Consider the following 11,988-nt stretch of genomic DNA (forward strand, 5'->3'; position numbering starts at 1 on the left):
GGTTTTCCATATATATATATATAATACAATCTAAAAGCATATATGGTTACACTTTGGAATCACAACCTTTCTGAAAGCTACTTTCAGGCTTATCTTCTTAATGTCACATTGATATGAATAACTCACATAGGGCCTATACCCTAAAGTAACAAAAATGGAGGACAAATAAGGTTTTGGGGACAACTTGGGTAAGTTTTGCTTATTATTTTTAAATTAGCACGGGAATCCATTATGATAAATTAAATATTATTCTTTTCTTATTACCGCGAAAAGAAGTTCAAGAATTCATTTTCTTTTCCTAGGAGCAGTTTTGGATCACTAAACAAACTTTTTTCGAGTCTAGTGCCCATTAAAATTGGATCCCAAAAAATTCTACAAAAATGCCAGACAGATTGGAACTTTTCGTCACCATCATTACAAGTCTAATGAGGGAAAAAAAATTAGGATTGGTAGAATTATCATGTTCTTTCGTTCAATTATTATTATTATTTTCTTCTCTGAAAAGAGGGGTGTGCGAACTAATGTCCGACTAGGAGGACTAGATGCCGGAAACAAGGCATATGGGTCCCTCCCCCGGGCACGTGCAACACCCACACACACATCGCATGCACCATGTTAATGAGGCTGCGCCTGCGTGGGTGCACCTGAGGAAATACTGCTCATACTGGGTATCGAACTCACAACCTATAGACTCTCACTGCTTATTGGATCTGAAAATGCCATTGAGTCACCCTCCGAGATTCTTTTGTTCAATTATTTATTTATTAATATCTTTTTATGAAGGGTGTCTGGCCCGTTTGTTAGGGGCAAGGCAACTGGTCCCTTAGTGCACCATATCTCGCCCAAATTCCCCTGGTACATGACATACCCCACAAATTGGTTCTTTTAATTCAATTTTATCTACTAACTCAAAACAAGGATTAAGATTCATGTTAGGAGGTGATAACACGATTGTATCAACTTGCAACCCTATCAGGTGAAATCTTTTCATGGCAAATTGCATTGTTGATCAAATGTATATTCTTTTTTTGTCGAAAATATGACCCTTAAAGTAGGATAAAGAGCACCATCCAATAAAGGAAAGATCTTGATCTTGATTACCGCCTAAACCATCGCCTTTTTTGTTTAAAAAAGGCTTGAACCCTTTTTCGACCAATTGGATCCCTAGCGTAGGGCACGCCTAAAGCCAATGAGAATCGAACTTTTGAGAAAATGTCAGGGAAGATCGACAGGTGGTCGATTTAGCACCATAAAGTGATGCTTTTAATTAATTAAAATCTCTAATGATTCTTTAATCAAAAGCTAAAGTTAAATAAGAACTATTTCAAAAAATTAGGTTCATGCATTGGGTGTTCATATTTGTGTAAGCAGTTGAGATTCTAAAATGTATTTCTGGTTCAAATGATTTCAAATGTCTTTTTCAGGACCCTCAAAAGGGGAACACAAGATGTTGAAGAATCATGGCTTTAACACTAAATCCAATGGTAATGCTAATATGAGATAACACAGAGAGTTTATATTGCCACACCAATTTTTAGAACTTTGAAAAGATGGTGTATGGGTTTTGATAATCATATTCTATTATTTGATGATTGCACCCCTTTTGTTTTTCGAAAGGTTATTACCATTACTTTACTTTTGTTTCAAAAATCCTTTTCTTTGCGAAGATAACCTTATTTGGTGTGTGATACATAATTTTATTAACTAAATTACCATTAAAAAGTGGATGATGTTGTAGTTTATTACTGGTCCACGTAGGCTTTTAAAGTATTTTTCTTTATCGTTCCAAGGGGAATCCGTGAAACTAATTAAAAAACACAAATTTTCAACTATTAAAACATGAAATCAATCATAATAAAACACATTTCTTATGATTATATCACATGTCAAAGATAAATTAAGATCATTGTATTTTGTATTTAATGGTCAGGATTTCATGTTTTTTTATGAATCATTTTCCATGATTCAATTGTTCCCAATTAGGATCGAATTGTTGAGATCCACCCGTCGGTAGAGATGAGTGGATCTTAACCATTCAAGCCTACTCTAAAAATGGGATAGTTGAGAAAGAATAAGATTAGTAGGAAAGATAATTAGTCCATAATTGAGGTTGTTAGGATTTGCTAATCTATTTTATTTATATATATATAAATAAAAAATAAAATACTAGTCAAACAGATGGTCAAGGACAGTTCAGTTGATTGGTTTTTATTGTGGTCCATCAAGAGGTGTACAACTTATTAGCTCCAACGAAGTAAAATATGCAAGTGGTGGGGCCACATGCATAAATGTAGAATATTAGAACTGCCTCCCTCATTAAAGTAGCATACTAGACATATATCCCTGATTCTTAGAAAATCGAGTTTTTGATTTACCTCCTTGAATAGTTGGACTAATTTATTTCTCTCCATTAATCAAAAAACTTGAGTAACCTCCTTGAACATTTAACCTCATCATGATAAGGAATTTGTTTTCAGGAGAAACTTAATTCCAGAAAAAAAAAAAAAGAATTTTTGGTAAAATAAAATTAATTAAGTGTTTAGTTGCTCTTTGAAAAATAGCAAAAAAGAGAGTTTTTAGTAGGAAAAGGAAGACTTAGTGGTCAACACACCATTCCATACATCTTGAATGAGGTCAAAATGGACATATATATATTTATGATTATTGAAGTTAGGGGATAATAGAAAAAAGTGAATAAAATAAAATAAAAAATTATTCTTAAAATTATTAAATTTATTTGAAAAACTTTAAAAATAATAAATAACAACAAAGGAGAAGTATTGAGTTCAAGTCCCCTTGTTGGCCACCCACAAGGATTTATCTTTGCTCACTTGGTATGTGTGATTTGTGGGGTAAGGCCAATTACCTCGTCTATGCTAGTCGGGGCTACGGTCCAGAACCCCCATCATAAAAGAAAAAAGTTAATATTTAATTAGGATATGAAGGCTCACCAAGTTAACATTTAATATTTCAACATCTTCAACTACCGATTTTAAATAAAAAGCAAAAAAAGAAAATTTTCATTTTTACCTCTTTTGTCCTGAAAAATACCTAATTACCTTCTAAAGGTAAAATACATTAAAGTTCTCAGAAGGGCATTTTGTGTCCAATAAATTAATAGAACTCTACTAACATCCCTTTAAACTCTTTGACGTTATATATATATATATATAATCTAAAGGCACTAAATGCCCTAAAATATTTTTGAACTTGATGCTCTTATATCCTTCTAGCTTTGTTTACTAAAGGTTTGATTGCTCATTATTATTACTAGAAGGTGACATGGACAAAAACACAGGATTCTAAAGGGTTTATTTGTAATTTAAAATTTTAATTAAAGGATTCTATAAAAAAAAAGATTATTTTTGTAATTTTTAAAACTAAACTACTTGATTTAAGGGACGTGAGATTTCAATGTTCTTGGTTTTCAACCTAAAAGACCACTTTAAACTACTTGGTGTCGAACTACTTCTCTCATTTTAATCGTAAAGATGAGAGTTATTTTTTCAAACTAGCTAATTTTTTTTGTTTGAGACAAATAATTATTTACATCCCTACCCCTTGGCAATAATTTTCCCACTTCTACAAGAAAACATACAAAATTTCTCTTCATCTCCCCAAACTTAAATTGCTAGCTAATCTAGGATTTCAGTTTTGTTGTTGCACCTGTGCCTTCTCTAGGTGAATCTTCTTCCCTTTTTTCTTTTTTTCTTTTTTTCTTTTTTTAATTTTTAAAATTAGACATTTTTCCATGTGCAATCAAACATCAACGCACATTTCCTTTGAAAAATCATTTTTGAAAAAAATATTTGCTCAAAAAAAATTTCCGGAACAATAAATGAATTAAAGCACCCTAAAGCATGACATACTTCATATAATAAGTAAAAGGGGAGGTGGCCAAATCGTGACCATGAACTTCGTTATGTGTCATGGCCCCTCCAAATATTTTTATAAGGAAGTCGTTGAAGTGACATTAAAAATGGCGTTAATTCACACAGTGCTTGACGTAGATGCGTGTACTGAGCCATAGATGCTTTTCATCTAGATATGAGTGAAAAGCATCCATGGTTTTGTACATACCTCCATGCCAACAATGTATGAATCAATGCTGGTTTTAATGTCATTCCTATACGACTCTTTTTATAACTTTAAGTTTTTTATTTTATTATTATTTTAATAATTGTGGTTATCTTTCAAAAACGAGCACGGTGCGCATATGACGACACATCACCTACTCGATTTAATACATCATGCATCGATGTTTAAAGGTGTGTCAGTCAACCCTTAATCTCTTCAATAATTGTAGTAATAATAACCAAGGAAAATGAGAATATTGATTAGAATCGGTATGACCTATAAATAAATAAAAACAACAACAACAATTTTAAGAACTGAGGATGAGTTTGATTCAAGACAATCGGAAGAATCAGCTTGATTCGATATAATTCAATCTGTCTCATTGAAAAAATTGATTACAAATCACTATTTATTATTATTAAACTCCCTTACCCCTATAATGACCTAATTCATTTGATTTCTTTATCTCAAAATATCTAACTAATTGCCCTTTTGTCGAAGAAAAAATATAAATCAAGAAGAAATGAGAAAGAGAAAGGGTAGAGGTAGCGATGATGACAATGGTGGTGGTGGTGATTTACGTTCATTATCGTCTATGGTGTTTTTAAATTTATTTATTTCATTTTGCAAATGTAGGAGCAAACTCCAACCCAACAAACAGAGGCTCTAGAAAGAACAATTTGATGCGTTTCGTCTCCCTAATTGGGTTGCAAATCATATTCAAGAAATCCTAATTTTTTTTTACAAATAGTTGGCATAATCTAAAAAAAGTCAAAGATTAAGCCATACATGGGGAGTGGAGTAGAAAAATCTTTTCTTTTGGAAGGTAAGTAACCACCAAATTGTGAGCTATGATATTGATTTGGCACCACCAAATACTTTAATATTTTTATTATTTTAATGATTTTGATTATCCTTTTAATTTAGTCCACTCAGAATAACATCAATAATTGTAGTAGTAAGAGAGGAAATTAAATTGGAAAGTATTTAACATGTAGAAGTTGACCAATCTTATTTCTGATTAACGGTGCTGATTTTGTTCTCATTCCCATCATGGTCCATTGAAATAAGGTCTAAACAATCTCATCATAAATAGAATTAACTTCTGGCATGAGTTGACTCAACTAGGCCGGACTGGGTCTTACTACCCTATAACAAATGGTGGGATCCAAACCCTACTTTGCACTTGGTGCGTCAGCCCAGCATGGGTAGCTCCACTTGAGTTTTCTCAGAACTAACGACAATGAAGATGATAATGGTGATAAACCCCGAGGGGTTGGCTCAATGGCTATTTCGGAAAATAAGTGATTATTGCCCGTAAGTCATGAGTTCAATACCCAATATGAGGATTGATTCCTCAGGGGCCACCCGCAAGGGTGCACCCTCATTTACCTGGTGCGTGTGATGTGCGGGTGTTGCACATACCCCAGGACTAATCCTTAGACAAGACGATGGTCCATAGACAGGGCAATGCCTATATACGGGCCTGGTCTTACGTCTATAGGGATACCCAATTATCAAAAAAAAAAAAAAAACAGATGATGATAATGATAATGACGGTAAGAAATAACTTATAATCAAACAAGTAAATATGTACTGTCGAGAAATAGTATGTTGTATGCCAAGAAGGAAATGACAAAAATCAAAATAGAGCCTAGCCAGATCATGAAATAAGATTGCGTGTACAAATTAATATTAGTATTTAATTCATATGGTGGAAATGGTTTGGCAAGAGAACGTTCTCTCTTGCGCTTAATTTAGACATTCTATGAGCTCCACATGTTCTTAAATAATTGTGGATGATATTTCTCGTTAGGTACCAAGGGACGATTCGTGGCATCTAGGGATTCGAGTTTGACATGGAGATACGAGGATAAACTCAGCGGCTCGATCACAAACCAACCTTGGGTTCGGGTCTCGATTAAATACAATCAGGGATTAGATCAAAAGTGATTAAAATTCTAGTGAGGAAAAATCCCAAAAGAGGAGGAATGTATGAGGATCGGATATTGACTAGATACATTCCTAAATCTCTTTCTAAATTGGATAAGGATAAAATCAATAACAGGATCTAAAGGAATCCTAGGGTTTCATCTCAATAAATAGATGGATAGAGGTATTAAAAGGTATGAACTCTTCCCCCTCTAAACTTTACACTATTTTTGTATTAAATCTCTGACTTAGACGTCGAAGTGGTGTTGTTGCAGGCACACCCTGGAGAACGAGAAGAGAAAATTGTGAGGCTTCATCACAGATCTCAAGGTAATGCAAGTTTTTGCATATATAATAGTCATATCTTTTAAAAAATTCCACTTGAATTCATTTGATTTCAATTAATTAACATAGTTTTCGATCATTGAGAGGTACCAAATAAATTATTAGTGGGGTCAGAAATTTGATGATCTTCAAATTCTAGTTAACTTTATTAATTATTTAATCTAATTAAATGTGTAAGGCCAATAAGATCATTTAATTTGTATTGAACTTGACTTAGTTTAGGGGTTAATTTGAAATTTTCTTCCATTTGATCTAATAACAAATATACCTAACTAAATGTAAGTAATATTGCATGGATATCTTATACACAATGTGAAAAAAAGCTCATATTCAAAGGTTCATGGCATCAAAATTTTCATTGTTGAATTTTTTCTTCTCATGGGTCGAAATCGTCAAATTAATGGCGGATGGGAGAAATTTGATAACTCTAAACCGTCGAATCTAGATAACATCACAAGTTTCCTTTAGAAATTTTCAATTTTCACGTAGTGATAGTTCAACTTCTTTTTTCCTCATCATACCACTTGGGAAGTTACATATAGTACTAGAGTAAAGTCTCTTCAAAATTGTGAGTTATTGTTGTTGTTGCATATTTTATTACTTATCTAAGAGGATTTTAAAGATAAAAACATTATTTTCTTTTAAATCCTAAAAAATAATTATAAGTTATCTCGAATGTATTAGTAAATCTATCCAATGACATTTTTGAATTTAAAAAATTAATGTAATGTGAATTTTGATCAACAATATCTACAATTCTCTCCTTATAGTAAAGTCAGAGGGGTGTTATTAAAAAAGGAATAGAGATTTGTTGTTTTCAAACTTATGTGTTAAGTCTATAAACCAAAGGCACGATGCCATGTGTATTAAAAAGTTACTAAAAATAAGGCACATAATTAAACTATTCCCAAATTTTCTTTTGGAATTTTCTCTCTGTGACCAATCACTTTTGCTCATTTAATACACATGACGTCATGCCATTGGTTCATCAACGCAGCACATAATTTTCGAAACAACAAATCTCAATTTTAAAAAATGGGGAAAGAAGAGAAAGATGATAAAATTGAAGGAGAGAAGAGGAAAAATAATAAAATAGAGTTGCATGGATCTCACTTCTTTGTCTCAATCTTTATACTCCCACCAAACTGTAACAATTACATTTTTGTAGAGAAAAAAAAAAAGAGGAGTCCACCATTGTAACAAAATATATTTTCATTAATTTATAAAAAATATATAATAAAATAAAATTAGAGAAATAATTAATTTAAATATAATTAAAAAAAATCCCCCCTATGAGGTGGTTGAAACGCTATTGAAGAAGGAGGATAGTTGTGTGTTATTTTGACTATATAGTTTTTGGGTTGTGTTCATATATTTATTCTAGTTATGAACTATTTTTAAGAATTATTTTTGGAAAGATGATTCATGGCTCTCCTTTAGTAAGAAAAGATTAAATTTTATCGACCGACACAGTACCTTAAGACGAAATTTTATAAATAGGTTTCAGTGGTAATGGTCGAACCATGTTCTTACTTATCTAACTACCTTACTAAATCATTCTTAAATCTATGTAAACAAATCTCAAAAGCAACAAAACCTTATTCTACCTATTCAGATTGGTTAAAAGGATCTTGCTCTACTCCTCCATTCTATTCTATTAAAAGTTAAGTCTTATATTATTGAAAGTGAGTTCTTATTAATTTACTTTTCATGTTAAATGTTTAGAAACCAATGTAATATGAAAAAGGAGCCCAAATACTATTATTGGCGCAAACAACTAGACATGGTGCATGGCACACTTGCAAATGGTACAAATCTTTATAATCATGAAAAATCTTTTGGACCTGATCAGCTTTTCGAAAAAAGATTGTTTTTGGTACAACCTTGTGAAATTCATATGTGGGTCCAACCAATGAGTTGAGGGGAGGTGCATGTACCTAGATATTCTATTCTAATTAGAAAAAAATTAAAACGAATATGTTTCTATCAAAATTTTGATAAAGATGACTCCTTAAAATACCTCATGGCATATTCTTAGGACCACAATCGTACCCACATAATGATTTTCGACTCAAAAATCTTCACTCTGTCTATACTCAATTGACATGACAAAGGCATGGAGTGTTGATCTTTCTCCTAGTGTATCTCGAAGAAAAAGATCTATGATTCTGTGACTTATCACGTCAATAACGTATAAATCGAGCGAAAATTTTCGAGTCAGAATATCACAACTCTTGTATTTAAGCAACTTTTTATTAGTGGTTCATGGTAAATTGGATTTGAGCATTTATTTGTTCATCTAGAAATCACTATATATTAAGTCTGTCTTGTTGTGGGGTGGGCCAAATATTTGTAAGGCTGGGTGACTCACAGCCCCAGAAGAGTGCAATAGTGGGTCAATCCAATCATATTGAGTTGAGTGGCCTCTTGAACCATCAACATCGTTTTATATCTTATACCAACTATTTGGTCAACAATATTCATAATATTTCCCAAAGAAACTATATGTTTAGTTTTGACATTCTTACACATATTTTCTTATCATGTCCGTTCTAGCCACACACACAAAAATCCCATGCCCCCACTTTGAGTAGCATTCATTCTCATATATCAAAATCACTTCAAATAATTTTTTCCTTAAAGTTTTTGTGTTTTTTATATTTTTTATTTATTTATAATGGGGTGTTGAGTTTAGTCTCACATCGGACACAAATTGTCTTACTTCTCTTCTTATAAGTTCTTGGATATCTCCACTTATTGTCAATTGATTATAAGTTAGACCTCCAAATTTATCATGGTATCAGAGCGAGTCTTTCTTTTCTCCACGTCACTCAGTTTATATCTCCACGTGTTTTGGTCCAGTCCGGTCCACACATGTAAGGGCATGTTGAGTTTAGTCCCACATCAGACACAAATTACTTTGCCTCTCTCTTTATAAACTCCTAGGCCTCTCCACTTATTGTCAATTGATTTTGAGTTGGACCCTCAAATTTATCACAGGGTATTCAGACTTACTGGATGAATCAGGGACAGAACCAAGGCATATGAAACCCTCCCCTGGATACATGCAACCCTCGCTAGGGGTACAACTTGGTCTAGTTCAAACTAAGAATCGAACCGAACCAAACCAATAGTTTTGTAGTGATTTGGTTCGGTTTGGAACAAGTTATAGTTTAGTTCCACGATAAACTAATGACTTTTTATAGATAGATTAATAATTTATTGTATGAAATTCTTTGTTTATTTTTTTCATTAAACAATGTTACTTAACCCATAGAGTTGAACCAAACCAAACCGACTTTAGTTCGATTTGGGTTGATTCAGTTCCCAAGGAATTTGGTTCAGTTCTAGTTCTTATTTAGTGGAACAGACCTATGTTGGTTTAGTTCCAATTTGACCAAACCAAATTGAACCAAGTTGCACCCCTAATGCTCACACATCACACGCACCAGGTAAGTGAGGGAATGCCGTCGCGGGTGGCCCTGAGGAAATATTGCTCATACTAGATATGGAACACACAACCTACGAACTCTCACCATTTATTGGATTCGAAATTTCCATTGAGCTACCACCCCCTTAGAGTTTTGTGTTCTTTATTTTGCTATCCTTTCCTTATAGTTTTAGTTTACAAAAATTACCTTTATTTGGTAATTTTGAAAATAATTCAGTCCCTTTGTTTTTTTTTTTTTTTTTAATTTCTCCGTCTCTTACAAAAAGAAGAAATTTAGCTAATCTTCTCCAACATCTAATTCGAACAATTATCTAATTCTATCTCTACCATTTCCAATTTTATAAATATCTCTCTCTCCTCTCATAGCCAATTTATTATACAAGTTATTCTACATCATATATTTATCTTGTTTAAATTATTATTTTTAACGTTTTGTAAAGTTTTCACAATTCATTTTGTTACCAAGTCATAAAATATTTTCTCTAATAATCCTTTGAAAGTTTGAACTTTATCATTCAATCATCTATTTTTATTTCTTCACGGTTGATTTTTTTCATTTAGATTCTTTAAATATTTGGGATAAAACTTTGATAAAGAGGTTAATGATGATACTTAGCAAAAAACTTCTTTCGTCACTATTCTAACAAAATTTGTCATTTTGTATAATATCACTCTACATTCTACTTTCTTCATGCATCTATCTTTTTTCGAAAGACATTATTATGTCCTAATTGGATCAGATTCTTTGTTTTTTGATAATCGGTATCTTGTAGAGAACGGCCTGTATCGTCCATAGTCCATGGCATTGTCCAACGACTAATCTCAAGACACGTGAAACGTCCACACATCACACGCACTAGGTAAGTGAGAGTGCACCCTCATGAGTGGCCCTTGAGGAGTTAATGCCCATACTTGGTATCGAACTCACGGCCTAAGGACAATAATTGCTTATTGATGCAAAATTGCTATTGAGTCAACCCCTCGGGTTGGTCGGATTCTTATTAGATATCAATACTTGGATTCAAATCCAATTCTATAATAATTGGATTGGGTTTCAGTCTCATATACACTATTTATCTAAATTATATAATTTATATATTTTTACAAAACGGATCCTCATTAAATCAGAACTCCAAAACCAATCCAATAGGTTGTCAAATTAGATCATTTAAAGCCCAAACCGAGGATTTCGGATCAGAACCAATAAGATTTCGGGTCAGTCTTAGATTTGAGGAAAGATTAGACATGAAATTGGGGGGTATGGTGCATCAAAATAATTATAAATGTGGGATAAAAATGTGGTTGAAATAGACGTGCTTGCGTGAGGGACAAGTTAACATAAAAAAGAAAGATTCGTATCATCAGTTAAGTCCCCACTCTGGTCCCCCTTTCTATCTATAAATACAGTACTTCCACCACGTTATCTTCGTAAAGCGCCCGTTAAACACGCTAAATACGTGGCAAATCTTCTCTCTCTCTCTCGTAATGTTCGAGGTCCATCCAATGGCCTGGATTCACTAATATTAATGATAATTTTAGTGGTAAATACCTGTTTTCACACAAGTTTAGACATTAATAGGAGAGAGAAATATAGAGATGTGATTTTGTCCACTACACCTGCCCCATCCCCCTTTCAAGAAAATAAGTTTTAGAATCTTAATATTTGAATCCAACAAGAATATTGATTTTCTCACGCTCCCTCTCATAGAACCGTAGATCATTTATCTTGGGATATGTAGAATTAAAAAAATATTATTATAGATCCTCAAATAAATGATTTATGATTTTGTGATGGGGGCATATGTCAAAGGAGGGTGTCAAATTATCATGACTCATCCAACTAGATCCCTCTAAAAGGGACATGGATTTTAATTTTTTATCAAACTCAAAATATCAATCGAACTCAACTTAAGCCTATTAGGCTGGGCTTGGGTTTTGCTAACTTAGGACCTATTTGTAGGGGCTAAGGTGTCGTGTAAGGGGTCATCAAAGCTATTGCAGGGGCCATTATTCACAAGGATTTTTCTAAGTATAATATTAAACATATCTCTAAAATAGAGGAAAATCGCATAACGTAGGGATGTCATTAAACATATCTAGGGATCATTTCCACAATAACTTGTAACCAAGATCAATTAACCAAAACATCAAACGAAAGTAATGATTTATTAAAGTAATCTCAT

This window comes from Akebia trifoliata, chromosome 7 (genome assembly GCF_017979445.1).
Source record: "Akebia trifoliata isolate Shusen 1 chromosome 7, ASM1797944v1, whole genome shotgun sequence".
Classification (NCBI taxonomy): Eukaryota; Viridiplantae; Streptophyta; class Magnoliopsida; order Ranunculales; family Lardizabalaceae; genus Akebia; species Akebia trifoliata.